At 43.7% G+C, this 27984-nt stretch overlaps 34 non-coding genes across 34 annotated transcripts; 24 read left to right on the top strand and 10 right to left on the bottom strand.

Annotated features, from left to right (window-relative positions):
• Positions 1–68: 68 nt before the first annotated feature.
• Positions 69–141, bottom strand: trnak-cuu (transfer RNA lysine (anticodon CUU)). The gene has a single exon. It is a non-coding gene; the product is annotated as a tRNA-Lys (tRNA).
• A 425-nt stretch (positions 142–566) lies between these two features.
• Positions 567–639, bottom strand: trnak-cuu (transfer RNA lysine (anticodon CUU)). Its single transcript has one exon. It is a non-coding gene; the product is annotated as a tRNA-Lys (tRNA).
• A 425-nt stretch (positions 640–1064) lies between these two features.
• trnak-cuu (transfer RNA lysine (anticodon CUU)) lies at positions 1065–1137 on the bottom strand. Its single transcript has one exon. It is a non-coding gene; the product is annotated as a tRNA-Lys (tRNA).
• Positions 1138–1905: 768 nt separating this feature from the next.
• Positions 1906–1977, bottom strand: trnak-cuu (transfer RNA lysine (anticodon CUU)). Its single transcript has one exon. It is a non-coding gene; the product is annotated as a tRNA-Lys (tRNA).
• Positions 1978–2402: 425 nt separating this feature from the next.
• Positions 2403–2475, bottom strand: trnak-cuu (transfer RNA lysine (anticodon CUU)). The gene has a single exon. It is a non-coding gene; the product is annotated as a tRNA-Lys (tRNA).
• Positions 2476–3885: 1410 nt separating this feature from the next.
• On the bottom strand, positions 3886–3958 carry trnak-cuu (transfer RNA lysine (anticodon CUU)). The gene has a single exon. It is a non-coding gene; the product is annotated as a tRNA-Lys (tRNA).
• A 425-nt stretch (positions 3959–4383) lies between these two features.
• trnak-cuu (transfer RNA lysine (anticodon CUU)) lies at positions 4384–4456 on the bottom strand. Its single transcript has one exon. It is a non-coding gene; the product is annotated as a tRNA-Lys (tRNA).
• Positions 4457–4881: 425 nt separating this feature from the next.
• Positions 4882–4954, bottom strand: trnak-cuu (transfer RNA lysine (anticodon CUU)). The gene has a single exon. It is a non-coding gene; the product is annotated as a tRNA-Lys (tRNA).
• A 386-nt stretch (positions 4955–5340) lies between these two features.
• trnak-cuu (transfer RNA lysine (anticodon CUU)) lies at positions 5341–5413 on the bottom strand. The gene has a single exon. It is a non-coding gene; the product is annotated as a tRNA-Lys (tRNA).
• A 424-nt stretch (positions 5414–5837) lies between these two features.
• On the bottom strand, positions 5838–5911 carry trnak-cuu (transfer RNA lysine (anticodon CUU)). Its single transcript has one exon. It is a non-coding gene; the product is annotated as a tRNA-Lys (tRNA).
• Positions 5912–6149: 238 nt separating this feature from the next.
• On the top strand, positions 6150–6222 carry trnak-cuu (transfer RNA lysine (anticodon CUU)). Its single transcript has one exon. It is a non-coding gene; the product is annotated as a tRNA-Lys (tRNA).
• Positions 6223–6647: 425 nt separating this feature from the next.
• trnak-cuu (transfer RNA lysine (anticodon CUU)) lies at positions 6648–6720 on the top strand. Its single transcript has one exon. It is a non-coding gene; the product is annotated as a tRNA-Lys (tRNA).
• Positions 6721–7144: 424 nt separating this feature from the next.
• trnak-cuu (transfer RNA lysine (anticodon CUU)) lies at positions 7145–7217 on the top strand. The gene has a single exon. It is a non-coding gene; the product is annotated as a tRNA-Lys (tRNA).
• A 422-nt stretch (positions 7218–7639) lies between these two features.
• trnak-cuu (transfer RNA lysine (anticodon CUU)) lies at positions 7640–7712 on the top strand. Its single transcript has one exon. It is a non-coding gene; the product is annotated as a tRNA-Lys (tRNA).
• Positions 7713–8137: 425 nt separating this feature from the next.
• On the top strand, positions 8138–8210 carry trnak-cuu (transfer RNA lysine (anticodon CUU)). Its single transcript has one exon. It is a non-coding gene; the product is annotated as a tRNA-Lys (tRNA).
• A 425-nt stretch (positions 8211–8635) lies between these two features.
• trnak-cuu (transfer RNA lysine (anticodon CUU)) lies at positions 8636–8708 on the top strand. The gene has a single exon. It is a non-coding gene; the product is annotated as a tRNA-Lys (tRNA).
• An 899-nt stretch (positions 8709–9607) lies between these two features.
• On the top strand, positions 9608–9680 carry trnak-cuu (transfer RNA lysine (anticodon CUU)). The gene has a single exon. It is a non-coding gene; the product is annotated as a tRNA-Lys (tRNA).
• A 426-nt stretch (positions 9681–10106) lies between these two features.
• Positions 10107–10179, top strand: trnak-cuu (transfer RNA lysine (anticodon CUU)). Its single transcript has one exon. It is a non-coding gene; the product is annotated as a tRNA-Lys (tRNA).
• Positions 10180–10604: 425 nt separating this feature from the next.
• trnak-cuu (transfer RNA lysine (anticodon CUU)) lies at positions 10605–10677 on the top strand. The gene has a single exon. It is a non-coding gene; the product is annotated as a tRNA-Lys (tRNA).
• A 1259-nt stretch (positions 10678–11936) lies between these two features.
• On the top strand, positions 11937–12009 carry trnak-cuu (transfer RNA lysine (anticodon CUU)). Its single transcript has one exon. It is a non-coding gene; the product is annotated as a tRNA-Lys (tRNA).
• A 775-nt stretch (positions 12010–12784) lies between these two features.
• trnak-cuu (transfer RNA lysine (anticodon CUU)) lies at positions 12785–12857 on the top strand. Its single transcript has one exon. It is a non-coding gene; the product is annotated as a tRNA-Lys (tRNA).
• A 1414-nt stretch (positions 12858–14271) lies between these two features.
• Positions 14272–14344, top strand: trnak-cuu (transfer RNA lysine (anticodon CUU)). Its single transcript has one exon. It is a non-coding gene; the product is annotated as a tRNA-Lys (tRNA).
• A 775-nt stretch (positions 14345–15119) lies between these two features.
• On the top strand, positions 15120–15192 carry trnak-cuu (transfer RNA lysine (anticodon CUU)). The gene has a single exon. It is a non-coding gene; the product is annotated as a tRNA-Lys (tRNA).
• A 421-nt stretch (positions 15193–15613) lies between these two features.
• trnak-cuu (transfer RNA lysine (anticodon CUU)) lies at positions 15614–15686 on the top strand. Its single transcript has one exon. It is a non-coding gene; the product is annotated as a tRNA-Lys (tRNA).
• A 425-nt stretch (positions 15687–16111) lies between these two features.
• On the top strand, positions 16112–16184 carry trnak-cuu (transfer RNA lysine (anticodon CUU)). Its single transcript has one exon. It is a non-coding gene; the product is annotated as a tRNA-Lys (tRNA).
• A 543-nt stretch (positions 16185–16727) lies between these two features.
• On the top strand, positions 16728–16800 carry trnak-cuu (transfer RNA lysine (anticodon CUU)). The gene has a single exon. It is a non-coding gene; the product is annotated as a tRNA-Lys (tRNA).
• A 425-nt stretch (positions 16801–17225) lies between these two features.
• trnak-cuu (transfer RNA lysine (anticodon CUU)) lies at positions 17226–17298 on the top strand. The gene has a single exon. It is a non-coding gene; the product is annotated as a tRNA-Lys (tRNA).
• Positions 17299–17722: 424 nt separating this feature from the next.
• trnak-cuu (transfer RNA lysine (anticodon CUU)) lies at positions 17723–17795 on the top strand. Its single transcript has one exon. It is a non-coding gene; the product is annotated as a tRNA-Lys (tRNA).
• A 424-nt stretch (positions 17796–18219) lies between these two features.
• trnak-cuu (transfer RNA lysine (anticodon CUU)) lies at positions 18220–18292 on the top strand. Its single transcript has one exon. It is a non-coding gene; the product is annotated as a tRNA-Lys (tRNA).
• Positions 18293–18716: 424 nt separating this feature from the next.
• trnak-cuu (transfer RNA lysine (anticodon CUU)) lies at positions 18717–18789 on the top strand. Its single transcript has one exon. It is a non-coding gene; the product is annotated as a tRNA-Lys (tRNA).
• A 420-nt stretch (positions 18790–19209) lies between these two features.
• trnak-cuu (transfer RNA lysine (anticodon CUU)) lies at positions 19210–19282 on the top strand. The gene has a single exon. It is a non-coding gene; the product is annotated as a tRNA-Lys (tRNA).
• Positions 19283–20080: 798 nt separating this feature from the next.
• trnak-cuu (transfer RNA lysine (anticodon CUU)) lies at positions 20081–20153 on the top strand. The gene has a single exon. It is a non-coding gene; the product is annotated as a tRNA-Lys (tRNA).
• A 2275-nt stretch (positions 20154–22428) lies between these two features.
• Positions 22429–22501, top strand: trnak-cuu (transfer RNA lysine (anticodon CUU)). Its single transcript has one exon. It is a non-coding gene; the product is annotated as a tRNA-Lys (tRNA).
• A 427-nt stretch (positions 22502–22928) lies between these two features.
• On the top strand, positions 22929–23001 carry trnak-cuu (transfer RNA lysine (anticodon CUU)). The gene has a single exon. It is a non-coding gene; the product is annotated as a tRNA-Lys (tRNA).
• The last annotated feature ends 4983 nt before the right edge of the window (positions 23002–27984 follow it).

The following is a 27984-nucleotide window of genomic DNA, read 5'->3' as shown; positions in this document are numbered from 1 at the left end:
AGCCTGCTCGAAATTCCAAGAGGATGGTTGTTTGCGAAGTGAGTTGGTGCTTTGGCAGAGAAAATAAACACCCAACGTGGGGCTCGAACCCACGACCCTGAGATTAAGAGTCTCATGCTCTACCGACTGAGCTAGCCAGGTACCTCAATAGTGAGTTTGACTTGGTTCGAATATCGTACATCCCAGTTTCTGCAAAATATGGTGATCAGTGAGTGTTGTTGATGGATCCTGTGGTGCAATCTGTTAGCGTGTTGTACTTATACAGCAGTATACAGTAATTCGATGCGAAGGTTATGAGTTCAAGCCCCACCAGGAGCAAGTATTCTTCTTGAAGCCTCTGCCTGTCTATTTCTATTCCGGAAAATGATAATTTATTCAATCCATTTAGGAGTACAATTCATCGGTAATAGGGATGTCATTGAGATGACAGGTCAGAGTGCAGGCAGAGATAGAATACAAATTCATAGCCTTCTGTATCACCAGCAATGCAGGGTGGCAAGCCTGCTCGAAATTCCAAGAGGATGGTTGTTTGCGAAGTGAGTTGGTGCTTTGGCAGAGAAAATAAACACCCAACGTGGGGCTCGAACCCACGACCCTGAGATTAAGAGTCTCATGCTCTACCGACTGAGCTAGCCAGGTAACCTCAATAGTGATTTGACTTGGTTCGAATATCGTACATCCCAGTTTCTGCAAAATATGGTGATCAGTGAGTGTTGTTGATGGATCCTGTGGTGCAATCTGTTAGCGTGTTGTACTTATACAGCAGTATACAGTAATTCGATGCGAAGGTTATGAGTTCAAGCCCCACCAGGAGCAAGTATTCTTCTTGAAGCCTCTGCCTGTCTATTTCTATTCCGGAAAATGATAATTTATTCAATCCATTTAGGAGTACAATTCATCGGTAATAGGGATGTCATTGAGATGACAGGTCAGAGTGCAGGCAGAGATAGAATACAAATTCATAGCCTTCTGTATCACCAGCAATGCAGGGTGGCAAGCCTGCTCGAAATTCCAAGCAGATGGTTGTTTGCGAAGTGAGTTGGTGCTTTGGCAGAGAAAATAATCACCTAACGTGGGGCTCGAACCCACGACCCTGAGATTAAGAGTCTCATGCTCTACCGACTGAGCTAGCCAGGTACCTCAATAGTGAGTTTGACTTGGTTCGAATATCGTACATCCCAGTTTCTGCAAAATATGGTGATCAGTGAGTGTTGTTGATGGATCCTGTGGTGCAATCTGTTAGCGTGTTGTACTTATACAGCAGCATACAGTAATTTGATGCAAAGGTTATGAGTTCAAGCCCCACCAGGAGCAAGTATTCTTCTTGAAGCCCTGCCTGTCTATTTCTATTCCGGAAAATTATAATTTATTCAAGCCATTTAGGACTACAATTCATCGGTAATAGGGATGTCATTGAGATGACAGGTCAGAGTGCAGGCAGAGATAGAATACAAATTCATAGCCTTCTGTATCACCAGCTGTGCAGGGTGGCAAGCCTGCTCGAAATTCCAAGCAGATGGTTGTTTGCGAAGTGAGTTGGTACTTCGGCAGAGAAAATAATCACCTAACGTGGGGCTCGAACCCATGAGATTAAGAGTCTCATGCTCTTTGAGCTAGCCAGGTAAGTGAGTTTGACTGAGTTGATCAGTGAGTGTTGTTGATGGATCCTGTGGTGCAATCTGTTAGCGTGTTGTACTTATACAGCAGTATACAGGTGCGACCTGTCTATTTCTATTCCGGAAAATGATAATTTATTCAATCCATTTAGGTACAGATCGAGATGACAGGTCAGATAAGAGATAGAATACAAATTCATAGCCTTCTGTATCACCAGCTGTGCAGGGTGGCAAGCCTGCTCGAAATTCCAAGCAGATGGTTGTTTGCGACTTCGGCAGAGAAAATAATCACCTAACGTGGGGCTCGAACCCACGACCTGAGATTAAGAGTCTCATGCTCTACCGACTGAGCTAGCCAGGTACCTCAATAGTGAGTTTGACTTGGTTCGAATATCGTACATCCCAGTTTCTGCAAAATATGGTGATCAGTGAGTGTTGTTGATGGATCCTGTGGTGCAATCTGTTAGCGTGTTGTACTTATACAGCAGTATACAGTAATTCGATGCGAAGGTTATGAGTTCAAGCCCCACCAGGAGCAAGTATTCTTCTTGAAGCCTCTGCCTGTCTATTTCTATTCCGGAAAATGATAATTTATTCAATCCATTTAGGAGTACAATTCATCGGTAATAGGGATGTCATTGAGATGACAGGTCAGAGTGCAGGCAGAGATAGAATACAAATTCATAGCCTTCTGTATCACCAGCTGTGCAGGGTGGCAAGCCTGCTCGAAATTCCAAGAGGATGGTTGTTTGCGAAGTGAGTTGGTGCTTCGGCAGAGAAAATAATCACCTAACGTGGGGCTCGAACCCACGACCCTGAGATTAAGAGTCTCATGCTCTACCGACTGAGCTAGCCAGGTACCTCAATAGTGAGTTTGACTTGGTTCGAATATCGTACATCCCAGTTTCTGCAAAATATGGTGATCAGTGAGTGTTGTTGATGGATCCTGTGGTGCAATCTGTTAGCGTGTTGTACTTATACAGCAGTATACAGTAATTCGATGCGAAGGTTATGAGTTCAAGCCCCACCAGGAGCAAGTATTCTTCTTGAAGCCTCTGCCTGTCTATTTCTATTCCGGAAAATGATAATTTATTCAATCCATTTAGGAGTACAATTCATCGGTAATAGGTATGTCATTGAGATGACAGGTCAGAGTGCAGGCAGAGATAGAATACAAATTCATAGCCTTCTGTATCACCAGCTGTGCAGGGTGGCAAGCCTGCTCGAAATTCCAAGCAGATGGTTGTTTGCGAAGTGAGTTGGTGCTTCGGCAGAGAAAATAATCACCTAACGTGGGGCTCGAACCCACGACCCGATTAAGAGTCTCATGCTCTACCGACTGAGCTAGCCAGGTACCTCAATAGTGATTTGACTTGGTTCGAATATCGTACATCCCAGTTTCTGCAAAATATGGTGATCAGTGAGTGTTGTTGATGGATCCTGTGGTGCAATCTGTTAGCGTGTTGTACTTATACAGCAGTATACAGTAATTCGATGCGAAGGTTATGAGTTCAAGCCCCACCAGGAGCAAGTATTCTTCTTGAAGCCTCTGCCTGTCTATTTCTATTCCGGAAAATGATAATTTATTCAATCCATTTAGGAGTACAATTCATCGGTAATAGGTATGTCATTGAGATGACAGGTCAGAGTGCAGGCAGAGATAGAATACAAATTCATAGCCTTCTGTATCACCAGCTGTGCAGGGTGGCAAGCCTGCTCGAAATTCCAAGCAGATGGTTGTTTGCGAAGTGAGTTGGTGCTTCGGCAGAGAAAATAAACGTGGGGCAACCCACGACCCTGAATTAAGAGTCTCATGCTCTACCGGGGCTAGCCAGGTACTCGTGACCCACGACCCTGAGATTATATAGCAGTAAGAGTCTCATGCTCTACCGACTGAGCTAGCCAGGTACCTCAATAGTGAGTTGAGTCTCATGTGGTGCAATCTGTTAGCGTGTTGTACTTATACAGCAGTATACAGTAATTAGATGCGAAGGTTATGAGTTCAAGCCCCACCAGGAGCAAGTATTCTTCTTGAAGCCTCTGCCTGTCTATTTCTATTCCGGAAAATGATAATTTATTCAATCCATTTAGGAGTACAATTCATCGGTAATAGGTATGTCATTGAGATGACAGGTCAGAGTGCAGGCAGAGATAGAATACAAATTCATAGCCTTCTGTATCACCAGCTGTGCAGGGTGGCAAGCCTGCTCGAAATTCCAAGCAGATGGTTGTTTGCGAAGTGAGTTGGTACTTCGGCAGAGAAAATAATCACCTAACGTGGGGCTCGAACCCACGACCCTGAGATTAAGAGTCTCATGCTCTACCGACTGAGCTAGCCAGGTACCTCAATAGTGAGTTTGACTTGGTTCGAATATCGTACATCCCAGTTTCTGCAAAATATGGTGATCAGTGAGTGTTGTTGATGGATCCTGTGGTGCAATCTGTTAGCGTGTTGTACTTATACAGCAGTATACAGTAATTCGATGCGAAGGTTATGAGTTCAAGCCCCACCAGGAGCAAGTATTCTTCTTGAAGCCTCTGCCTGTCTATTTCTATTCCGGAAAATGATAATTTATTCAATCCATTTAGGAGTACAATTCATCGGTAATAGGGATGTCATTGAGATGACAGGTCAGAGTGCAGGCAGAGATAGAATACAAATTCATAGCCTTCTGTATCACCAGCAATGCAGGGTGGCAAGCCTGCTCGAAATTCCAAGAGGATGGTTGTTTGCGAAGTGAGTTGGTGCTTCGGCAGAGAAAATAATCACCTAACGTGGGGCTCGAACCCACGACCCTGAGATTAAGAGTCTCATGCTCTACCGACTGAGCTAGCCAGGTACCTCAATAGTGAGTTTGACTTGGTTCGAATATCGTACATCCCAGTTTCTGCAAAATATGGTGATCAGTGAGTGTTGTTGATGGATCCTGTGGTGCAATCTGTTAGCGTGTTGTACTTATACAGCAGTATACAGTAATTCGATGCGAAGGTTATGAGTTCAAGCCCCACCAGGAGCAAGTATTCTTCTTGAAGCCCCTGCCTGTCTATTTCTATTCCGGAAAATGATAATTTATTCAATCCATTTAGGAGTACAATTCATCGGTAATAGGTATGTCATTGAGATGACAGGTCAGAGTGCAGGCAGAGATAGAATACAAATTCATAGCCTTCTGTATCACCAGCTGTGCAGGGTGGCAAGCCTGCTCGAAATTCCAAGCAGATGGTTGTTTGCGAAGTGAGTTGGTGCTTCGGCAGAGAAAATAATCACCTAACGTGGGGCTCGAACCCACGACCCTGAGATTAAGAGTCTCATGCTCTACCGACTGAGCTAGCCAGGTACCTCAATAGTGATTTGACTTGGTTCGAATATCGTACATCCCAGTTTCTGCAAAATATGGTGATCAGTGAGTGTTGTTGATGGATCCTGTGGTGCAATCTGTTAGCGTGTTGTACTTATACAGCAGTATACAGTAATTCGATGCGAAGGTTATGAGTTCAAGCCCCACCAGGAGCAAGTATTCTTCTTGAAGCCCCTGCCTGTTTTAGGAGTACAATTCATCGGTAATAGGGATGTCATTGAGATGACAGGTCAGAGTGCAGGCAGAGATAGAATACAAATTCATAGCCTTCTGTATCACCAGCAATGCAGGGTGGCAAGCCTGCTCGAAATTCCAAGCAGATGGTTGTTTGCGAAGTGAGTTGGTGCTTTGGCAGAGAAAATAATCACCTAACGTGGGGCTCGAACCCACGACCCTGAGATTAAGAGTCTCATGCTCTACCGACTGAGCTAGCCAGGTACCTCTATAGTAATATTGACTTGGTTCGAATATCGTACATCCCAGTTTCTGCAAAATATGGTGATCAGTGAGTGTTGTTGATGGATCCTGTGGTGCAATCTGTTAGCGTGTTGTACTTATACAGCAGTATACAGTAATTCGATGCGAAGGTTATGAGTTCAAGCCCCACCAGGAGCAAGTATTCTTCTTGAAGCCTCTGCCTGTCTATTTCTATTCCGGAAAATGATAATTTATTCAATCCATTTAGGAGTACAATTCATCGGTAATAGGTATGTCATTGAGATGACAGGTCAGAGTGCAGGCAGAGATAGAATACAAATTCATAGCCTTCTGTATCACCAGCAATGCAGGGTGGCAAGCCTGCTCGAAATTCCAAGCAGATGGTTGTTTGCGAAGTGAGTTGGTGCTTCGGCAGAGAAAATAATCACCTAACGTGGGGCTCGAACCCACGACCCTGAGATTAAGAGTCTCATGCTCTACCGACTGAGCTAGCCAGGGATTGAATAAATTATCATTTTCCGGAATAGAAATAGACAGGCAGGGGCTTCAAGAAGAATACTTGCTCCTGGTGGGGCTTGAACTCATAACCTTCGCATCGAATTACTGTATACTGCTGTATAAGTACAACACGCTAACAGATTGCACCACAGGATCCATCAACAACACTCACTGATCACCATATTTTGCAGAAACTGGGATGTACGATATTCGAACCAAGTCACAATCACTAATGGTTACCTGGCTAGCTCAGTCGGTAGAGCATGAGACTCTTAATCTCAGGGTCGTGGGTTCGAGCCCCACGTTGGGTGTTTATTTTCTCTGCCAAAGCACCAACTCACTTCGCAAACAACCATCCTCTTGGAATTTCGAGCAGGCTTGCCACCCTGCATTGCTGGTGATACAGAAGGCTATGAATTTGTATTCTATCTCTGCCTGCACTCTGACCTGTCATCTCAATGACATCCCTATTACCGATGAATTGTACTCCTAAATGGATTGAATAAATTATCATTTTCCGGAATAGAAATAGACAGGCAGAGGCTTCAAGAAGAATACTTGCTCCTGGTGGGGCTTGAACTCATAACCTTCGCATCGAATTACTGTATACTGCTGTATAAGTACAACACGCTAACAGATTGCACCACAGGATCCATCAACAACACTCACTGATCACCATATTTTGCAGAAACTGGGATGTACGATATTCGAACCAAGTCAAACTCACTATTGAGGTACCTGGCTAGCTCAGTCGGTAGAGCATGAGACTCTTAATCTCAGGGTCGTGGGTTCGAGCCCCACGTTAGGTGATTATTTTCTCTGCCGAAGTACCAACTCACTTCGCAAACAACCATCTGCTTGGAATTTCGAGCAGGCTTGCCACCCTGCACAGCTGGTGATACAGAAGGATATGAATTTGTATTCTATCTCTGCCTGCACTCTGACCTGTCATCTCAATGACATACCTATTACCGATGAATTGTACTCCTAAATGGATTGAATAAATTATCATTTTCCGGAATAGAAATAGACAGGCAGGGGCTTCAAGAAGAATACTTGCTCCTGGTGGGGCTTGAACTCATAACCTTCGCATCGAATTACTGTATACTGCTGTATAAGTACAACACGCTAACAGATTGCACCACAGGATCCATCAACAACACTCACTGATCACCATATTTTGCAGAAACTGGGATGTACGATATTCGAACCAAGTCAAAATCACTAATGGTTACCTGGCTAGCTCAGTCGGTAGAGCATGAGACTCTTAATCTCAGGGTCGTGGGTTCGAGCCCCACGTTGGGTGTTTATTTTCTCTGCCAAAGCACCAACTCACTTCGCAAACAACCATCCTCTTGGAATTTCGAGCAGGCTTGCCACCCTGCATTGCTGGTGATACAGAAGGCTATGAATTTGTATTCTATCTCTGCCTGCACTCTGACCTGTCATCTCAATGACATCCTATTACCGATGAATTGTACTCCTAAATATTGAATAAATTATCATTTTCCGGAATAGAAATAGACAGGCAGAGGCTTCAAGAAGAATACTTGCTCCTGGTGGGGCTTGAACTCATAACCTTCGCATCGAATTACTGTATACTGCTGTATAAGTACAACACGCTAACAGATTGCACCACAGGATCCATCAACAACACTCACTGATCACCATATTTTGCAGAAACTGGGATGTACGATATTCGAACCAAGTCAAACTCACTATTGAGGTACCTGGCTAGCTCAGTCGGTAGAGCATGAGACTCTTAATCTCAGGGTCGTGGGTTCGAGCCCCACGTTAGGTGATTATTTTCTCTGCCGAAGTACCAACTCACTTCGCAAACAACCATCTGCTTGGAATTTCGAGCAGGCTTGCCACCCTGCACAGCTGGTGATACAGAAGGCTATGAATTTGTATTCTATCTCTGCCTGCACTCTGACCTGTCATCTCAATGACATACCTATTACCGATGACTTGTACTCCTAAATGGATTGAATAAATTATCATTTTCCGGACAAGAAATAGACAGGCAGGGGCTTCAAGAAGAATACTTGCTCCTGGTGGGGCTTGAACTCATAACCTTCGCATCAAATTACTGTATACTGCTGTATAAGTACAACACGCTAACAGATTGCACCACAGGATCCATCAACAACACTCACTGATCACCATATTTTGCAGAAACTGGGATGTACGATATTCGAACCAAGTCAAACTCACTATTGAGGTACCTGGCTAGCTCAGTCGGTAGAGCATGAGACTCTTAATCTCAGGGTCGTGGGTTCGAGCCCCACGTTAGGTGATTATTTTCTCTGCCGAAGCACCAACTCACTTCGCAAACAACCATCCTCTTGGAATTTCGAGCAGGCTTGCCACCCTGCATTGCTGGTGATACAGAAGGCTATGAATTTGTATTCTATCTCTGCCTGCACTCTGACCTGTCATCTCAATGACATACCTATTACCGTTGAATTGTACTCCTAAATGGATTGAATAAATTATCATTTTCCGGAATAGAAATAGACAGGCAGAGGCTTCAAGAAGAATACTTGCTCCTGGTGGGGCTTGAACTCATAACCTTGTCATCTAATTGCTGTATACTGCTGTATAAGTACAACACGCGAACAGATTGCACCACAGGATCCATCAACAACACTCACTGATCACCATATTTTGCAGAAACTGGGATGTACGATATTCGAACCAAGTCAAACTCACTATTGAGGTACCTGGCTAGCTCAGTCGGTAGAGCATGAGACTCTTAATCTCAGGGTCGTGGGTTCGAGCCCCACGTTAGGTGATTATTTTCTCTGCCGAAGCACCAACTCACTTCGCAAACAACCATCTGCTTGGAATTTCGAGCAGCCTTGCCACCCTGCACAGCTGGTGATACAGAAGGCTATGAATTTGTATTCTATCTCTACCTGCACTCTCACCTGTCATCTCAATGACATACCTATTACCGATGACTTGTACTCCTAAATGGATTGAATAAATTATCATTTTCCGGACAAGAAATAGACAGGCCTTCAAGAAGAATACTTGCTCCTGGTGGGGCTTGAACTCATAACCTTCGCATCGAATTACTGTATACTGCTGTATAAGTACAACACGCTAACAGATTGCACCACAGGATCCATCAACAACACTCACTGATCACCATATTTTGCAGAAACTGGGATGTACGATATTCGAACCAAGTCAAACTCACTATTGAGGTACCTGGCTAGCTCAGTCGGTAGAGCATGAGACTCTTAATCTCAGGGTCGTGGGTTCTTGGGTGATTATTTTCTCTGCCAACTCACTTCGCAAACAACCATCTGCTTGGAATTTCGAGCAGGCTTGCCACCCTGCACAGCTGGTGATACAGAAGGCTATGAATTTGTATTCTATCTCTACCTGCACTCTCACCTGTCATCTCAATGACATACCTATTACCGATGACTTGTACTCCTAAATGGATTGAATAAATTATCATTTTCCGGACAAGAAATAGACAGGCAGGGGCTTCAAGAAGAATACTTGCTCCTGGTGGGGCTTGAACTCATAACCTTCGCATCGAATTACTGTATACTGCTGTATAAGTACAACACGCGAACAGATTGCACCACAGGATCCATCAACAACACTCACTGATCACCATATTTTGCAGAAACTGGGATGTACGATATTCGAACCAAGTCACAATCACTAATGGTTACCTGGCTAGCTCAGTCGGTAGAGCATGAGACTCTTAATCTCAGGGTCGTGGGTTCGAGCCCCACGTTGGGTGTTTATTTTCTCTGCCAAAGCACCAACTCACTTCGCAAACAACCATCCTCTTGGAATTTCGAGCAGGCTTGCCACCCTGCATTGCTGGTGATACAGAAGGCTATGAATTTGTATTCTATCTCTGCCTGCACTCTGACCTGTCATCTCAATGACATCCCTATTACCGATGAATTGTACTCCTAAATGGCTTGAATAAATTATAATTTTCCAGAATAGAAATAGACAGGCAGAGGCTTCAAGAAGAATACTTGCTCCTGGTGGGGCTTGAACTCATAACCTTCGCATCGAATTACTGTATACTGCTGTATAAGTACAACACGCTAACAGATTGCACCACAGGATCCATCACCAACACTCTCACATAACCCATATTTGGCAGAAACGGGGCTGTATGATATTCGGACCAAGTCAATATTACTATAGAGGTACCTGGCTAGCTCAGTCGGTAGAGCATGAGACTCTTAATCTCAGGGTCGTGGGTTCGAGCCCCACGTTAGGTGATTATTTTCTCTGCCGAAGCACCAACTCACTTCGCAAACAACCATCTGCTTGGAATTTCGAGCAGGCTTGCCACCCTGCATTGCTGGTGATACAGAAGGCTATGAATTTGTATTCTATCTCTGCCTGCACTCTGACCTGTCATCTCAATGACATCCCTATTACCGATGAATTGTACTCCTAAATGGCTTGAATAAATTATAATTTTCCGGAATAGAAATAGACAGGCAGAGGCTTCAAGAAGAATACTTGCTCCTGGTGGGGCTTGAACTCATAACCTTGTCATCTAATTGCTGTATACTGCTGTATAAGTACAACACGCTAACAGATTGCACCACAGGATCCATCAACAACACTCACTGATCACCATATTTTGCAGAAACTGGGATGTACGATATTCGAACCAAGTCAAACTCACTATTGAGGTACCTGGCTAGCTCAGTCGGTAGAGCATGAGACTCTTAATCTCATGGTCGTGGGTTCGAGCCCCACGTTGGGTGATTATATTCTCTGCCCAAGTAACAACTCACTTGCTGCTTGGAATTTCGAGCAGGCTTGCCACCCTGCATTGCAGGTGGCACCCTGCAGCTCCTGGTGGGGCTTGAACTCATAACCTTCGCATCGAATTACTGTATACTGCTGTATAAGTACAACACGCTAACAGATTGCACCACAGGATCCATCAACAACACTCACTGATCACCATATTTTGCAGAAACTGGGATGTACGATATTCGAACCAAGTCAAACTCACTATTGAGGTACCTGGCTAGCTCAGTCGGTAGAGCATGAGACTCTTAATCTCAGGGTCGTGGGTTCGAGCCCCACGTTTGGTGATTATTTTCTCTGCCGAAGCACCAACTCACTTCGCAAACAACCATCCTCTTGGAATTTCGAGCAGGCTTGCCACCCTGCATTGCTGGTGATACAGAAGGCTATGAATTTGTATTCTATCTCTACCTGCACTCTCACCTGTCATCTCAATGACATACCTATTACCGATGACTTGTACTCCTAAATGGATTGAATAAATTATCATTTTCCGGACAAGAAATAGACAGGCAGGGGCTTCAAGAAGAATACTTGCTCCTGGTGGGGCTTGAACTCATAACCTTCGCATCGAATTACTGTATACTGCTGTGTAAGTACAACACGCTAACAGATTGCACCACAGGATCCATCAACAACACTCACTGATCACCATATTTTGCAGAAACTGGGATGTACGATATTCGAACCAAGTCAAACTCACTATTGAGGTACCTGGCTAGCTCAGTCGGTAGAGCATGAGACTCTTAATCTCAGGGTTGTGGGTTCGAGCCCCACGTTTGGTGATTATTTTCTCTGCCGAAGCACCAACTTACTTCGCAAACAACCATCCTCTTGGAATTTCGAGCAGGCTTGCCACCCTGCACAGCTGGTGATACAGAAGGCTATGAATTTGTATTCTATCTCTACCTGCACTCTCACCTGTCATCTCAATGACATACCTATTACCGATGAATTGTACTCCTAAATGGATTGAATAAATTATCATTTTCCGGAATAGAAATAGACAGGCAGAGGCTTCAAGAAGAATACTTGCTCCTGGTGGGGCTTGAACTCATAACCTTGTCATCTAATTGCTGTATACTGCTGTATAAGTACAACACGCGAACAGATTGCACCACAGGATCCATCAACAACACTCACTGATCACCATATTTTGCAGAAACTGGGATGTACGATATTCGAACCAAGTCAAACTCAATATTGAGGTACCTGGCTAGCTCAGTCGGTAGAGCATGAGACTCTTAATCTCAGGGTCGTGGGTTCGAGCCCCACGTTAGGTGACTATTTTCTCTGCCGAAGTACCAAATTACTTTGCAAACAACCATCTGCTTGGAATTTCGAGCAGGCTTGCCACCCTGCATTGCTGGTGGCACCCTGCATTGCTCCTGGTGGGGCTTGAACTCATAACCTTCGCATCGAATTACTGTATACTGCTGTATAAGTACAACACGCTAACAGATTGCACCACAGGGTCCATCAACAACACTCACTGATCACCATATTTTGCAGAAACTGGGATGTACGATATTCAAACCAAGTCAAACTAACTATTCAGGTGCCTGGCCAGCTCAGTCGGTAGAGCATGAGACTCTTAATCTCAGGGTCGTGGGTTCGAGCCCCACGTTAGGTGATTATTTTCTCTGCCGAAGCACCAACTCACTTCGCAAACAACCATCCTCTTGGAATTTCGAGCAGCCTTGTCACCCTGCACAGCTGGTGATACAGAAGGCTATGAATTTGTATTCTATCTCTACCTGCACTCTCACCTGTCATCTCAATGACATACCTATTACCGATGACTTGTACTCCTAAATGGATTGAATAAATTATCATTTTCCGGACAAGAAATAGACAGGCAGGGGCTTCAAGAAGAATACTTGCTCCTGGTGGGGCTTGAACTCATAACCTTCGCATCGAATTACTGTATACTGCTGTATAAGTACAACACGCTAACAGATTGCACCACAGGATCCATCAACAACACTCACTGATCACCATATTTTGCAGAAACTGGGATGTACGATATTCGAACCAAGTCAAACTCACTATTGAGGTACCTGGCTAGCTCAGTCGGTAGAGCATGAGACTCTTAATCTCAGGGTCGTGGGTTCGAACCCCACGTTGGGTGTTTATTTTCTCTGCCAAAGCACTTCGCAAACAACCATCTGCTTGGAATTTCGAGCAGGCTTGCCACCCTGCACAGCTGGTGATACAGAAGGCTATGAATTTGTATTCTATCTCTACCTGCACTCTCACCTGTCATCTCAATGACATACCTATTACCGATGACTTGTACTCCTAAATGGATTGAATAAATTATCATTTTCCGGACAAGAAATAGACAGGCAGGGGCTTCAAGAAGAATACTTGCTCCTGGTGGGGCTTGAACTCATAACCTTCGCATCGAATTACTGTATACTGCTGTATAAGTACAACACGCGAACAGATTGCACCACAGGATCCATCAACAACACTTACTGATCACCATATTTTGCAGAAACTGGGATGTACGATATTCGAACCAAGTCATAGTCACTAATGGTTACCTGGCTAGCTCAGTCAGTAGATCATGAGACTCTTAATCTCAGGGTCGTGGGTTTGAGCCCCACTTTGGGTGTTTATTTTCTCTGCCAAAGCACCAACTCACTTCGCAAACAACCATCCTCTTGGAATTTCGAGCAGGCTTGCCACCCTGCATTGCTGGTGATACAGAAGGCTATGAATTTGTATTCTATCTCTGCCTGCACACTGACCTGTCATCTCAATGACATCCCTATTACCGATGAATTGTACTCCTAAATGGCTTGAATAAATTATAATTTTCCAGAATAGAAATAGACAGGCAGAGGCTTCAAGAAGAATACTTGCTCCTGGTGGGGCTTGAACTCATAACCTTCGCATCGAATTACTGTATACTGCTGTATAAGTACAACACGCTAACAGATTGCACCACAGGATCCATCACCAACAATCTCACATAACCCCATATTTGGCAGAAACGGGGCTGTATGATATTCGGACCAAGTAAATGTTACTATAGAGGTACCTGGCTAGCTATGTCGGTAGAGCATGAGACTCTTAATCTCAGGGTCGTGGGTTCGAGCCCCACGTTAGGTGATTATTTTCTCTGCCGAAGCACCAACTCACTTCGCAAACAACCATCTGCTTGGAATTTCGAGCAGGCTTGCCACCCTGCATTGCTGGTGATACAGAAGGCTATGAATGTGTATTCTATCTCTGCCTGCACTCTGACCTGTCATCTCAATGACATCCCTATTACCGATGAATTGTACTCCTAAATGGCTTGAATAAATTATCATTTTCCGGAATAGAAATAGACAGGCAGAGGCTTCAAGAAGAATACTTGCTCCTGGTGGGGCTTGAACTCATAACCTTGTCATCTAATTACTGTATACTGCTGTATAAGTACAACACGCTAACAGATTGCACCACAGGATCCATCAACAACACTCACTGATCACCATATTTAGCAGAAACTGGGATGTACGATATTCGAACCAAGTCAAACTCACTATTGAGGTACCTGGCTAGCTCAGTCGGTAGAGCATGAGACTCTTAATCTCATGGTCGTGGGTTCGAGCCCCACGTTGGGTGATTATATTCTCTGCCCAAGTAACAACTCACTTCGCAAACAACCATCTGCTTGGAATTTCGAGCAGGCTTGCCACCCTGCATTGCAGGTGGCACCCTGCATTGCTCCTGGTGGGGCTTGAACTCATAACCTTCGCATCGAATTACTGTATACTGCTGTATAAGTACAACACGCTAACAGATTGCACCACAGGATCCATCAACAACACTCACTGATCACCATATTTTGCAGAAACTGGGATGTACGATATTCGAACCAAGTCAAACTCACTATTGAGGTACCTGGCTAGCTCAGTCGGTAGAGCATGAGACTCTTAATCTCAGGGTCGTGGGTTCGAGCTCCACGTTTGGTGATTATTTTCTCTGCCGAAGCACCAACTCACTTCGCAAACAACCATCCTCTTGGAATTTCGAGCAGGCTTGCCACCCTGCATTGCTGGTGATACAGAAGGCTATGAATTTGTATTCTATCTCTACCTGCACTCTCACCTGTCATCTCAATGACATACCTATTACCGATGACTTGTACTCCTAAATGAATTGAATAAATTATCATTTTCCGGACAAGAAATAGACAGGCCGGGGCTTCAAGAAGAATACTTGCTCCTGGTGGGGCTTGAACTCATAACCTTCGCATCGAATTACTGTATACTGCTGTATAAGTACAACACGCTAACAGATTGCACCACAGGATCCATCAACAACACTCACTGATCACCATATTTTGCAGAAACTGGGATGTACGATATTCGAACCAAGTCAAACTCACTATTGAGGTACCTGGCTAGCTCAGTCGGTAGAGCATGAGACTCTTAATCTCAGGGTCGTGGGTTCGAGCCCCACGTTGGGTGTTTATTTTCTCTGCCAAAGCAACTCACTTCGCAAACAACCATCTGCTTGGAATTTCGAGCAGGCTTGCCACCCTGCACAGCTGGTGATACAGAAGGCTATGAATTTGTATTCTATCTCTACCTGCACTCTCACCTGTCATCTCAATGACATACCTATTACCGATGACTTGTACTCCTAAATGGATTGAATAAATTATCATTTTCCGGACAAGAAATAGACAGGCAGGGGCTTCAAGAAGAATACTTGCTCCTGGTGGGGCTTGAACTCATAACCTTGTCATCTAATTGCTGTATACTGCTGTATAAGTACAACACGCGAACAGATTGCACCACAGGATCCATCAACAACACTCACTGATCACCATATTTTGCAGAAACTGGGATGTACGATATTCGAACCAAGTCACAATCACTAATGGTTACCTGGCTAGCTCAGTCGGTAGAGCATGAGACTCTTAATCTCAGGGTCGTGGGTTCGAGCCCCACGTTAGGTGATTATTTTCTCTGCCGAAGCACCAACTCACTTCGCAAACAACCATCCTCTTGGAATTTCGAGCAGGCTTGTCACCCTGCACAGCTGGTGATACAGAAGGCTATGAATTTGTATTCTATCTCTACCTGCACTCTGACCTGTCATCTCAATGACATACCTATTACCGATGACTTGTACTCCTAAATGGATTGAATAAATTATCATTTTCCGGACAAGAAATAGACAGGCAGGGGCTTCAAGAAGAATACTTGCTCCTGGTGGGGCTTGAACTCATAACCTTCGCATCGAATTACTGTATACTGCTGTATAAGTACAACACGCTAACAGATTGCACCACAGGATCCATCAACAACACTCACTGATCACCATATTTTGCAGAAACTGGGATGTACGATATTCAAACCAAGTCAAACTCACTATTGAGGTACCTGGCTAGCTCAGTCGGTAGAGCATGAGACTCTTAATCTCAGGGTCGTGGGTTCGAGCCCCACGTTAGGTGATTATTTTCTCTGCCGAAGCACCAACTCACTTCGCAAACAACCATCTGCTTGGAATTTCGAGCAGGCTTGCCACCCTGCACAGCTGGTGATACAGAAGGCTATGAATTTGTATTCTATCTCTACCTGCACTCTCACCTGTCATCTCATTTACTTTACTTTAAGTCTGTCATCTCAACCTTATGACAACCAGTGGAACAGCCACTTGCATCTAAATCTTGTTGGGGGGGGAGAAGGATTACCTACCCTTACTTAATAGGTATGTCTCAATGACATACCTATTACCGATGACTTGTACTCCTAAATGGATTGAATAAATTATCATTTTCCGGAATAGAAATAGACAGGCAGGGGCTTCAAGAAGAATACTTGCTCCTGGTGGGGCTTGAACTCATAACCTTCGCATCGAATTACTGTATACTGCTGTATAAGTACAACACGCTAACAGATTGCACCACAGGATCCATCAACAACACTCACTGATCACCATATTTTGCAGAAACTGGGATGTACGATATTCAACCAAGTCACAATCACTAATGGTTACCTGGCTAGCTCAGTCGGTAGAGCATGAGACTCTTAATCTCAGGGTCGTGGGTTCGAGCCCCACGTTAGGTGATTATTTTCTCTGCCGAAGCACCAACTCACTTCGCAAACAACCATCTGCTTGGAATTTCGAGCAGGCTTGCCACCCTGCATTGCTGGTGATACAGAAGGCTATGAATTTGTATTCTATCTCTGCCTGCACTCTGACCTGTCATCTCAATGACATCCCTATTACCGATGAATTGTACTCCTAAATGGATTGAATAAATTATCATTTTCCGGAATAGAAATAGACAGGCAGAGGCTTCAAGAAGAATACTTGCTCCTGGTGGGGCTTGAACTCATAACCTTGTCATCTAATTGCTGTATACTGCTGTATAAGTACAACACGCTAACAGATTGCACCACAGGATCCATCAACAACACTCACTGATCACCATATTTTGCAGAAACTGGGATGTACGATATTCGAACCAAGTCAAACTCACTATTGAGGTACCTGGCTAGCTCAGTCGGTAGAGCATGAGACTCTTAATCTCAGGGTCGTGGGTTCGAGCCCCACGTTAGGTGATTATTTTCTCTGCCGAAGTACCAACTCACTTCGCAAACAACCATCTGCTTGGAATTTCGAGCAGGCTTGCCACCCTGCACAGCTGGTGATACAGAAGGCTATGAATTTGTATTCTATCTCTACCTGCACTCTGACCTGTCATCTCAATGACATACCTATTACCGATGACTTGTACTCCTAAATGGATTGAATAAATTATCATTTTCCGGACAAGAAATAGACAGGCAGGGGCTTCAAGAAGAATACTTGCTCCTGGTGGGGCTTGAACTCATAACCTTCGCATCGAATTACTGTATACTGCTGTATAAGTACAACACGCTAACAGATTGCACCACAGGATCCATCAACAACACTCACTGATCACCATATTTTGCAGAAACTGGGATGTACGATATTCGAACCAAGTCACAATCACTAATGGTTACCTGGCTAGCTCAGTCGGTAGAGCATGAGACTCTTAATCTCAGGGTCGTGGGTTCGAGCCCCACGTTAGGTGATTATTTTCTCTGCCGAAGCACCAACTCACTTCGCAAACAACCATCTGCTTGGAATTTCGAGCAGGCTTGCCACCCTGCATTGCTGGTGATACAGAAGGCTATGAATTTGTATTCTATCTCTGCCTGCACTCTGACCTGTCATCTCAATGACATCCCTATTACCGATGAATTGTACTCCTAAATGGATTGAATAAATTATCATTTTCCGGAATAGAAATAGACAGGCAGAGGCTTCAAGAAGAATACTTGCTCCTGGTGGGGCTTGAACTCATAACCTTGTCATCTAATTGCTGTATACTGCTGTATAAGTACAACACGCTAACAGATTGCACCACAGGATCCATCAACAACACTCACTGATCACCATATTTTGCAGAAACTGGGATGTACGATATTCGAACCAAGTCACAATCACTAATGGTTACCTGGCTAGCTCAGTCGGTAGAGCATGAGACTCTTAATCTCAGGGTCGTGGGTTCGAGCCCCACGTTAGGTGATTATTTTCTCTGCCGAAGCACCAACTCACTTCGCAAACAACCATCTGCTTGGAATTTCGAGCAGGCTTGCCACCCTGCACAGCTGGTGATACAGAAGGCTATGAATTTGTATTCTATCTCTACCTGCACTCTCACCTGTCATCTCAATGACATACCTATTACCGATGACTTGTACTCCTAAATGGATTGAATAAATTATCATTTTCCGGACAAGAAATAGACAGGCAGGGGCTTCAAGAAGAATACTTGCTCCTGGTGGGGCTTGAACTCATAACCTTGGCATCGAATTACTGTATACTGCTGTATAAGTACAACACGCTAACAGATTGCACCACAGGATCCATCAACAACACTCACTGATCACCATATTTTGCAGAAACTGGGATGTACGATATTCGAACCAAGTCACAATCACTAATGGTTACCTGGCTGGCTCAGTCGGTAGAGCATGAGACTCTTAATCTCAGGGTCGTGGGTTCGAGCCCCACGTTGGGTGTTTATTTTCTCTGCCAAAGCACCAACTCACTTCGCAAACAACCATCCTCTTGGAATTTTCGAGCATCCTTGCCACCCTGCACAGCTGGTGATACAGAAGGCTATGAATTTGTATTCTATCTCTACCTGCACTCTCACCTGTCATCTCAATGACATACCTATTACCGATGACTTGTACTCCTAAATGGATTGAATAAATTATCATTTTCCGGACAAGAAATAGACAGGCAGGGGCTTCAAGAAGAATACTTGCTCCTGGTGGGGCTTGAACTCATAACCTTCGCATCGAATTATACTGCTGTATAAGTACAACACGCTAACAGATTGCACCACAGGATCCATCAACAACACTCACTGATCACCATATTTTGCAGAAACTGGGATGTACGATATTCGAACCAAGTCAAAATCACTAATGGTTACCTGGCTAGCTCAGTCGGTAGAGCATGAGACTCTTAATCTCAGGGTCGTGGGTTCGAGCCCCACGTTAGGTGATTATTTTCTCTGCCGAAGTACCAACTCACTTCGCAAACAACCATCTGCTTGGAATTTCGAGCAGGCTTGCCACCCTGCACAGCTGGTGATACAAATCAAATCAAATTTATTTATATAGCCCTTCGTACATCAGCTGATATCTCAAAGTGCTGTACAGAAACCCAGCCTAAAACCCCAAACAGCAAACAATGCAGGTGTAAAAGCACGGTGGCTAGGAAAAACTCCCTAGAAAGGCCAAAACCTAGGAAGAAACCTAGAGAGGAACCGGGCTATGTGGGGTGGCCAGTCCTCTTCTGGCTGTGCTGGGTAGAGATTATAACAGAACATGACCAAGATGTTCAAATGTTCATAAATGACCAGCATGGTCGAATAATAATAAGGCAGAACAGTTGAAACTGGAGCAGCAGCACAGTCAGGTGGACTGGGGACAGCAAGGAGCCATCATGTCAGGTAGTCCTGGGGCACAGAAGGCTATGAATTTGTATTCTATCTCTACCTGCACTCTCACCTGTCATCTCAATGACATACCTATTACCGATGACTTGTACTCCTAAATGGATTGAATAAATTATCATTTTCCGGAAAAGAAATATACAGGCAGGGGCTTCAAGAAGAATACTTGCTCCTGGTGGTCCTTGAACTCATAACCTTGTCATCTAATTGCTGTATACTGCTGTATAAGTACAACACACTAACAGATTGCACCACAGGATCCATCAACAACACTCACTGATCACCATATTTTGCAGAAACTGGGATGTACGATATTCAAACCAATTCAAACTCACTATTGAGGTACCTGGCTAGCTCAGTCGGTAGAGCATGAGACTCTTAATCTTAGGGTCGTGGGTTCGAGCCCCACGTTAGGTGATTATTTTCTCTGCCGAAGCACCAACTCACTTCGCAAACAACCATCCTCTTGGAATTTCGAGCAGCCTTGCCACCCTGCACAGCTGGTGATACAGAAGGCTATGAATTTGTATTCTATCTCTACCTGCACTCTCACCTGTCATCTCAATGACATACCTATTACCGATGACTTGTACTCCAAAATGGATTGAATAAATTATCATTTTCCGGACAAGAAATAGACAGGCAGGGGCTTCAAGAAGAATACTTGCTCCTGGTGGGGCTTGAACTCATAACCTTGGCATCGAATTGCTGTATAAGTACAACACGCGAACAGATTGCACCACAGGATCCATCAACAACACTCACTGATCACCATATTTTGCAGAAACTGGGATGTACGATATTCAAACCAAGTCAAACTCACTATTGAGGTACCTGGCTAGCTCAGTCGGTAGCGCATCAGACTCTTAATCTCAGGGTCGTGGGTTCGAGCCCCACGTTAGGTGACTATTTCCTCTGCCGAAGCACCAACTCACTTCGCAAACAACCATCCTCTTGGAATTTCGAGCAGCCTTGCCACCCTGCACAGCTGGTGATACAGAAGGCTATGAATTTGTATTCTATCTCTACCTGCACTCTCACCTGTCATCTCAATGACATACCTATTACCGATGACTTGTACTCCTAAATGGATTGAATAAATTATCATTTTCCGGAAAAGAAATAGACAGGCAGGGGCTTCAAGAAGAATACTTGCTCCTGGTGGGGCTTGAACTCATAACCTTGGCATCAAATTACTGTATACTGCTGTATAAGTACAACACGCTAACAGATTGCACCACAGGATCCATCAACAACACTCACTGATCAGCATATTTTGCAGAAACTGGGATGTACGATATTCAAACCAAGTCACAATCACTAATGGTTACCTGGCTAGCTCAGTCGGTAGAGCATGAGACTCTTAATCTCAGGGTCGTGGGTTTGAGCCCCACGTTGGGTGTTTATTTTCTCTGCCAAAGCACCAACTCACTTCGCAAACAACCATCCTCTTGGAATTTCGAGCAGGCTTGCCACCCTGCACAGCTGGAGATACAGAAGGCTATGAATTTGTATTATATCTCTACCTGCACTCTCACCTGTCATCTCAATGACATACCTATTACCGATGACTTGTACTCCTAAATGGATTGAATAAAGTATCATTTTCCGGACAAGAAATAGACAGGCAGGGGCTTCAAGAAGAATACTTGCTCCTGGTGGGGCTTGAACTCATAACCTTCGCATCGAATTATACTGCTGTATAAGTACAACACGCTAACAGATTGCACCACAGGATCCATCAACAACACTCACTGATCACCATATTTTGCAGAAACTGGGATGTACGATATTCGAACCAAGTCAAAATCACTAATGGTTACCTGGCTAGCTCAGTCGGTAGAGCATGAGACTCTTAATCTCAGGGTCGTGGGTTGGAGCCCCACGTTAGGTGATTATTTTCTCTGCCGAAGTACCAACTCACTTCGCAAACAACCATCTGCTTGGAATTTCGAGCAGGCTTGCCACCCTGCACAGCTGGTGATACAAATCAAATCAAATTTATTTATATAGCCCTTCGTACATCAGCTGATATCTCAAAGTGCTGTACAGAAACCCAGCCTAAAACCCCAAACAGCAAACAATGCAGGTGTAAAAGCACGGTGGTTAGGAAAAACTCCCTAGAAAGGCCAAAACCTAGGAAGAAACCTAGAGAGGAACCGGGCTATGTGGGGTGGCCAGTCCTCTTCTGGCTGTGCTGGGTAGAGATTATAACAGAACATGACCAAGATGTTCAAATGTTCATAAATGACCAGCATGGTCGAATAATAATAAGGCAGAACAGTTGAAACTGGAGCAGCAGCACAGTCAGGTGGACTGGGGACAGCAAGGAGCCATCATGTCAGGTAGTCCTGGGGCACAGAAGGCTATGAATTTGTATTCTATCTCTACCTGCACTCTCACCTGTCATCTCAATGACATCCCTATTACCGATGAATTGTACTCCTAAATGGATTGAATAAATTATCATTTTCCGGACAAGAAATAGACAGGCAGGGGCTTCAAGAAGAATACTTGCTCCTGGTGGGCCTTGAACTCATAACCTTGTCATCTAATTGCTGTATACTGCTGTATAAGTACAACACACTAACAGATTGCACCACAGGATCCATCAACAACACTCACTGATCACCATATTTTGCAGAAACTGGGATGTACGATATTCAAACCAATTCAAACTCACTATTGAGGTACCTGGCTAGCTCAGTCGGTAGAGCATGAGACTCTTAATCTTAGGGTCGTGGGTTCGAGCCCCACGTTAGGTGATTATTTTCTCTGCCGAAGCACCAACTCACTTCGCAAACAACCATCCTCTTGGAATTTCGAGCAGCCTTGCCACCCTGCACAGCTGGTGATACAGAAGGCTATGAATTTGTATTCTATCTCTACCTGCACTCTCACCTGTCATCTCAATGACATACCTATTACCGATGACTTGTACTCCTAAATGGATTGAATAAATTATCATTTTCCGGACAAGAAATAGACAGGCAGGGGCTTCAAGAAGAATACTTGCTCCTGGTGGGGCTTGAACTCATAACCTTCGCATCGAATTACTGTATACTGCTGTATAAGTACAACACGCTAACAGATTGCACCACAGGATCCATCACCAACACTCTCACATAACCCCATATTTGGCAGAAACGGGGCTGTATGATATTCGGACCAAGTCAATATTACTATAGAGGTACCTGGCTAGCTCAGTCGGTAGAGCATGAGACTCTTAATCTCAGGGTCGTGGGTTCGAGCCCCACGTTGGGTGTTTATTTTCTCTGCCAAAGCACCAACTCACTTCGCAAACAACCATCCTCTTGGAATTTCGAGCAGGCTTGCCACCCTGCACAGCTGGTGATACAGAAGGCTATGAATTTGTATTCTATCTCTACCTGCACTCTCACCTGTCATCTCAATGACATACCTATTACCGATGACTTGTACTCCTAAATGGATTGAATAAATTATCATTTTCCGGACAAGAAATAGACAGGCAGGGGCTTCAAGAAGAATACTTACTCCTGGTGGGGCTTGAACTCATAACCTTCGCATCGAATTACTGTATACTGCTGTATAAGTACAACACGCTAACAGATTGCACCACAGGATCCATCAACAACACTCACTGATCACCATATTTTGCAGAAACTGGGATGTACGATATTCGAACCGAGTCGAAATCCCATCACCTACCCTACAGTATTTATAGTACTGAGTACTGATAGAACCATCAGCTACCCTACAGTATTTATAGTTCTTGGACTGAGTACTGATAGAACCATAACCTACCCTACAGTATTTATAGTACTGAGTACTGATAGAACCATCAGCTACCCTCCAGTATTTATAGGACTGAGTACTGATAGAACCATCAGCTACCCTCCAGTATTTATAGGACTGAGTACTGATAGAACCATCAGCTACCCTACAGCATTTATAGGACTGAGTACTGATAGAACCATCACCTACCCTACAGTATTTATAGTACTGGGACTGAGTACTGATAGAACCATCACCTACCCTCCAGTATTTATAGGACTGAGTACTGATAGAACCATCAGCTACCCTCCAGTATTTATAGGACTGAGTACTGATAGAACCATCACCTACCCTACAGTATTTATAGGACTGAGTACTGATAGAACCATCAGCTACCCTACAGTATTTATAGTACTGAGACTGAGTACTGATAGAACCATCACCTACCCTACAGTATTTATAGGACTGAGTACTGATAGAACCATCACCTACCCTACAGTATTTATAGTACTGGGACTGAGTACTGATAGAACCATCAGCTACCCTACAGTATTTATAGTTCTGGGACTGAGTACTGATAGAACCATCAGCTACCCTACAGTATTTATAGTTCTGGGACTGAGTACTGATAGAACCATCAGCTACCCTACAGTATTTATAGTTCTGGGACTGAGTACGGATAGAACCATCACCTGCCCTACAGTATTTATAGGACTGGGACTGAGTACTGATAGAACCATCACCTACCCTACAGTATTTATAGTTCTGGGACTGAGTACTGATAGAACCATCAGCTACCCTACAGTATTTATAGGACTGAGTACTGATAGAACCATCAGCTACCCTATAGTATTTATAGGACTGGGACTGAGTACTGATAGAACCATCAGCTACCCTACAGTATTTATAGTACTGAGTACTGATAGAACCATCAGCTACCCTCCAGTATTTATAGGACTGAGTACTGATAGAACCATCAGCTACCCTACAGTATTTATAGGACTGAGTACTGATAGAACCATCAGCTACCCTACAGTATTTATAGGACTGAGTACTGATAGAACCATCAGCTACCCTCCAGTATTTATAGGACTGAGTACTGATAGAACCATCAGCTACCCTACAGTATTTATAGGACTGAGTACTGATAGAACCATCAGCTACCCTACAGTATTTATAGGACTGGGACTGAGTACTGATAGAACCATCAGCTACCCTACAGTATTTATAGTACTGAGTACTGATAGAACCATCAGCTACCCTCCAGTATTTATAGGACTGAGTACTGATAGAACCATCAGCTACCCTCCAGTATTTATAGGACTGAGTACTGATAGAACCATCAGCTACCCTACAGTATTTATAGGACTGAGTACTGATAGAACCATCAGCTACCCTCCAGTATTTATAGTACTGAGTACTGATAGAACCATCAGCTACCCTACAGTATTTATAGGACTGAGTACTGATAGAACCATCAGCTACCCTACAGTATTTATAGTTCTGGGACTGAGTACTGATAGAACCATCACCTACCCTACAGTATTTATAGGACTGAGTACTGATAGAACCATCAGCTACCCTACAGTATTTATAGTTCTGGGACTGAGTACTGATAGAACCATCACCTACCCTACAGTATTTATAGGACTGAGTACTGATAGAACCATCAGCTACCCTCCAGTATTTATAGGACTGAGTACTGATAGAACCATCACCTACCCTACAGTATTTATAGGACTGAGTACTGATAGAACCATCAGCTACCCTCCAGTATTTATAGGACTGAGTACTGATAGAACCATCAGCTACCCTACAGTATTTATAGTTCTGGGACTGAGTACTGATAGAACCATCAGCTACCCTACAATATTTATAGGACTGAGTACTGATAGAACCATCACCTACCCTACAGTATTTATAGGACTGAGTACTGATAGAACCATCAGCTACCCTACAGTATTTATAGTTCTGGGACTGAGTACTGATAGAACCATCAGCTACCCTACAGTATTTATAGGACTGAGTACTGATAGAACCATCACCTACCCTACAGTATTTATAGGACTGAGTACTGATAGAACCATCAGCTACCCTACAGTATTTATAGTACTAGGACTGAGTACTGATAGAACCATCACCTACCCTACAGTATTTATAGTACTGAGTACTGATAGAACCATCAGCTACCCTACAGTATTTATAGTTCTGGGACTGAGTACTGATAGAACCATCACCTACCCTACAGTATTTATAGTACTGGGACTGAGTACTGATAGAACCATCACCTACCCTCCAGTATTTATAGGACTGAGTACTGATAGAACCATCAGCTACCCTACAGTATTTATAGGACTGAGTACTGATAGAACCATCAGCTACCCTCCAGTATTTATAGGACTGAGTACTGATAGAACCATCAGCTACCCTACAGTATTTATAGTTCTGGGACTGAGTACTGATAGAACCATCAGCTACCCTACAGTATTTATAGTACTGAGTACTGATAGAACCATCAGCTACCCTACAGTATTTATAGGACTGAGTACTGATAGAACCATCAGCTACCCTACAGTATTTATAGTACTGGGACTGAGTACTGATAGAACCATCAGCTACCCTACAGTATTTATAGGACTGGGACTGAGTACTGATAGAACCATCACCTACCCTACAGTATTTATAGTTCTGGGACTGAGTACTGATAGAACCATCACCTACCCTACAGTATTTATAGGACTGAGTACTGATAGAACCATCAGCTACCCTACAGTATTTATAGGACTGAGTACTGATAGAACCATCAGCTACCCTACAGTATTTATAGTACTGGGACTGAGTACTGATAGAACCATCAGCTACCCTACAGTATTTATAGTTCTGGGACTGAGTACTGATAGAACCATCACCTACCCTACAGTATTTATAGTTCTGGGACTGAGTACTGATAGAACCATCACCTACCCTACAGTATTTATAGTACTGGGACTGAGTACTGATAGAACCATCAGCTACCCTACAGTATTTATAGTTCTGGGACTGAGTACTGATAGAACCATCACCTACCCTACAGTATTTATAGTTCTGGGACTGAGTACTGATAGAACCATCACCTACCCTACAGTATTTATAGGACTGAGTACTGATAGAACCATCAGCTACAAAACAGTATTTATAGGACTGAGTACTGATAGAACCATCAGCTACCCTACAGTATTTATAGTACTAGGACTGAGTACTGATAGAACCATCACCTACCCTACAGTATTTATAGTTCTGGGACTGAGTTCTGATAGAACCATCACCTACCCTACAGTATTTATAGTACTGGGACTGAGTACTGATAGAACCATCACCTACCCTACAGTATTTATAGTACTGGGACTGAGTACTGATAGAACCATCACCTACCCTACAGTATTTATAGGACTGAGTACTGACAGAACCATCACCTACCCTCCAGTATTTATAGTTCTGGGACTGAGTACTGATAGAACCATCACCTACCCTACAGTATTTATAGGACTGAGTACTGATAGAACCATCAGCTACCCTACAGTATTTATAGTACTAGGACTGAGTACTGATAGAACCATCACCTACCCTACAGTATTTATAGTACTGAGTACTGATAGAACCATCAGCTACCCTACAGTATTTATAGTTCTGGGACTGAGTACTGATAGAACCATCACCTACCCTACAGTATTTATAGTACTGGGACTGAGTACTGATAGAACCATCACCTACCCTCCAGTATTTATAGGACTGAGTACTGATAGAACCATCAGCTACCCTACAGTATTTATAGGACTGAGTACTGATAGAACCATCAGCTACCCTCCAGTATTTATAGGACTGAGTACTGATAGAACCATCAGCTACCCTACAGTATTTATAGTTCTGGGACTGAGTACTGATAGAACCATCAGCTACCCTACAGTATTTATAGTACTGAGTACTGATAGAACCATCAGCTACCCTACAGTATTTATAGGACTGAGTACTGATAGAACCATCAGCTACCCTACAGTATTTATAGTACTGGGACTGAGTACTGATAGAACCATCAGCTACCCTACAGTATTTATAGGACTGGGACTGAGTACTGATAGAACCATCACCTACCCTACAGTATTTATAGTTCTGGGACTGAGTACTGATAGAACCATCACCTACCCTACAGTATTTATAGGACTGAGTACTGATAGAACCATCAGCTACCCTACAGTATTTATAGGACTGAGTACTGATAGAACCATCAGCTACCCTACAGTATTTATAGTACTGGGACTGAGTACTGATAGAACCATCAGCTACCCTACAGTATTTATAGTTCTGGGACTGAGTACTGATAGAACCATAACCTACCCTACAGTATTTATAGTTCTGGGACTGAGTACTGATAGAACCATAACCTACCCAACAGTATTTATAGTACTGGGACTGAGTACTGATAGAACCATCAGCTACCCTCCAGTATTTATAGTTC

This window comes from Oncorhynchus keta, unplaced genomic scaffold (genome assembly GCF_023373465.1).
Source record: "Oncorhynchus keta strain PuntledgeMale-10-30-2019 unplaced genomic scaffold, Oket_V2 Un_scaffold_3076_pilon_pilon, whole genome shotgun sequence".
In the NCBI taxonomy this organism is placed as follows: domain Eukaryota; kingdom Metazoa; phylum Chordata; class Actinopteri; order Salmoniformes; family Salmonidae; genus Oncorhynchus; species Oncorhynchus keta.
The sequence above is the reverse complement of the archived record's forward strand: the minus strand, read 5'-3'. Positions and strand labels throughout refer to the sequence as shown.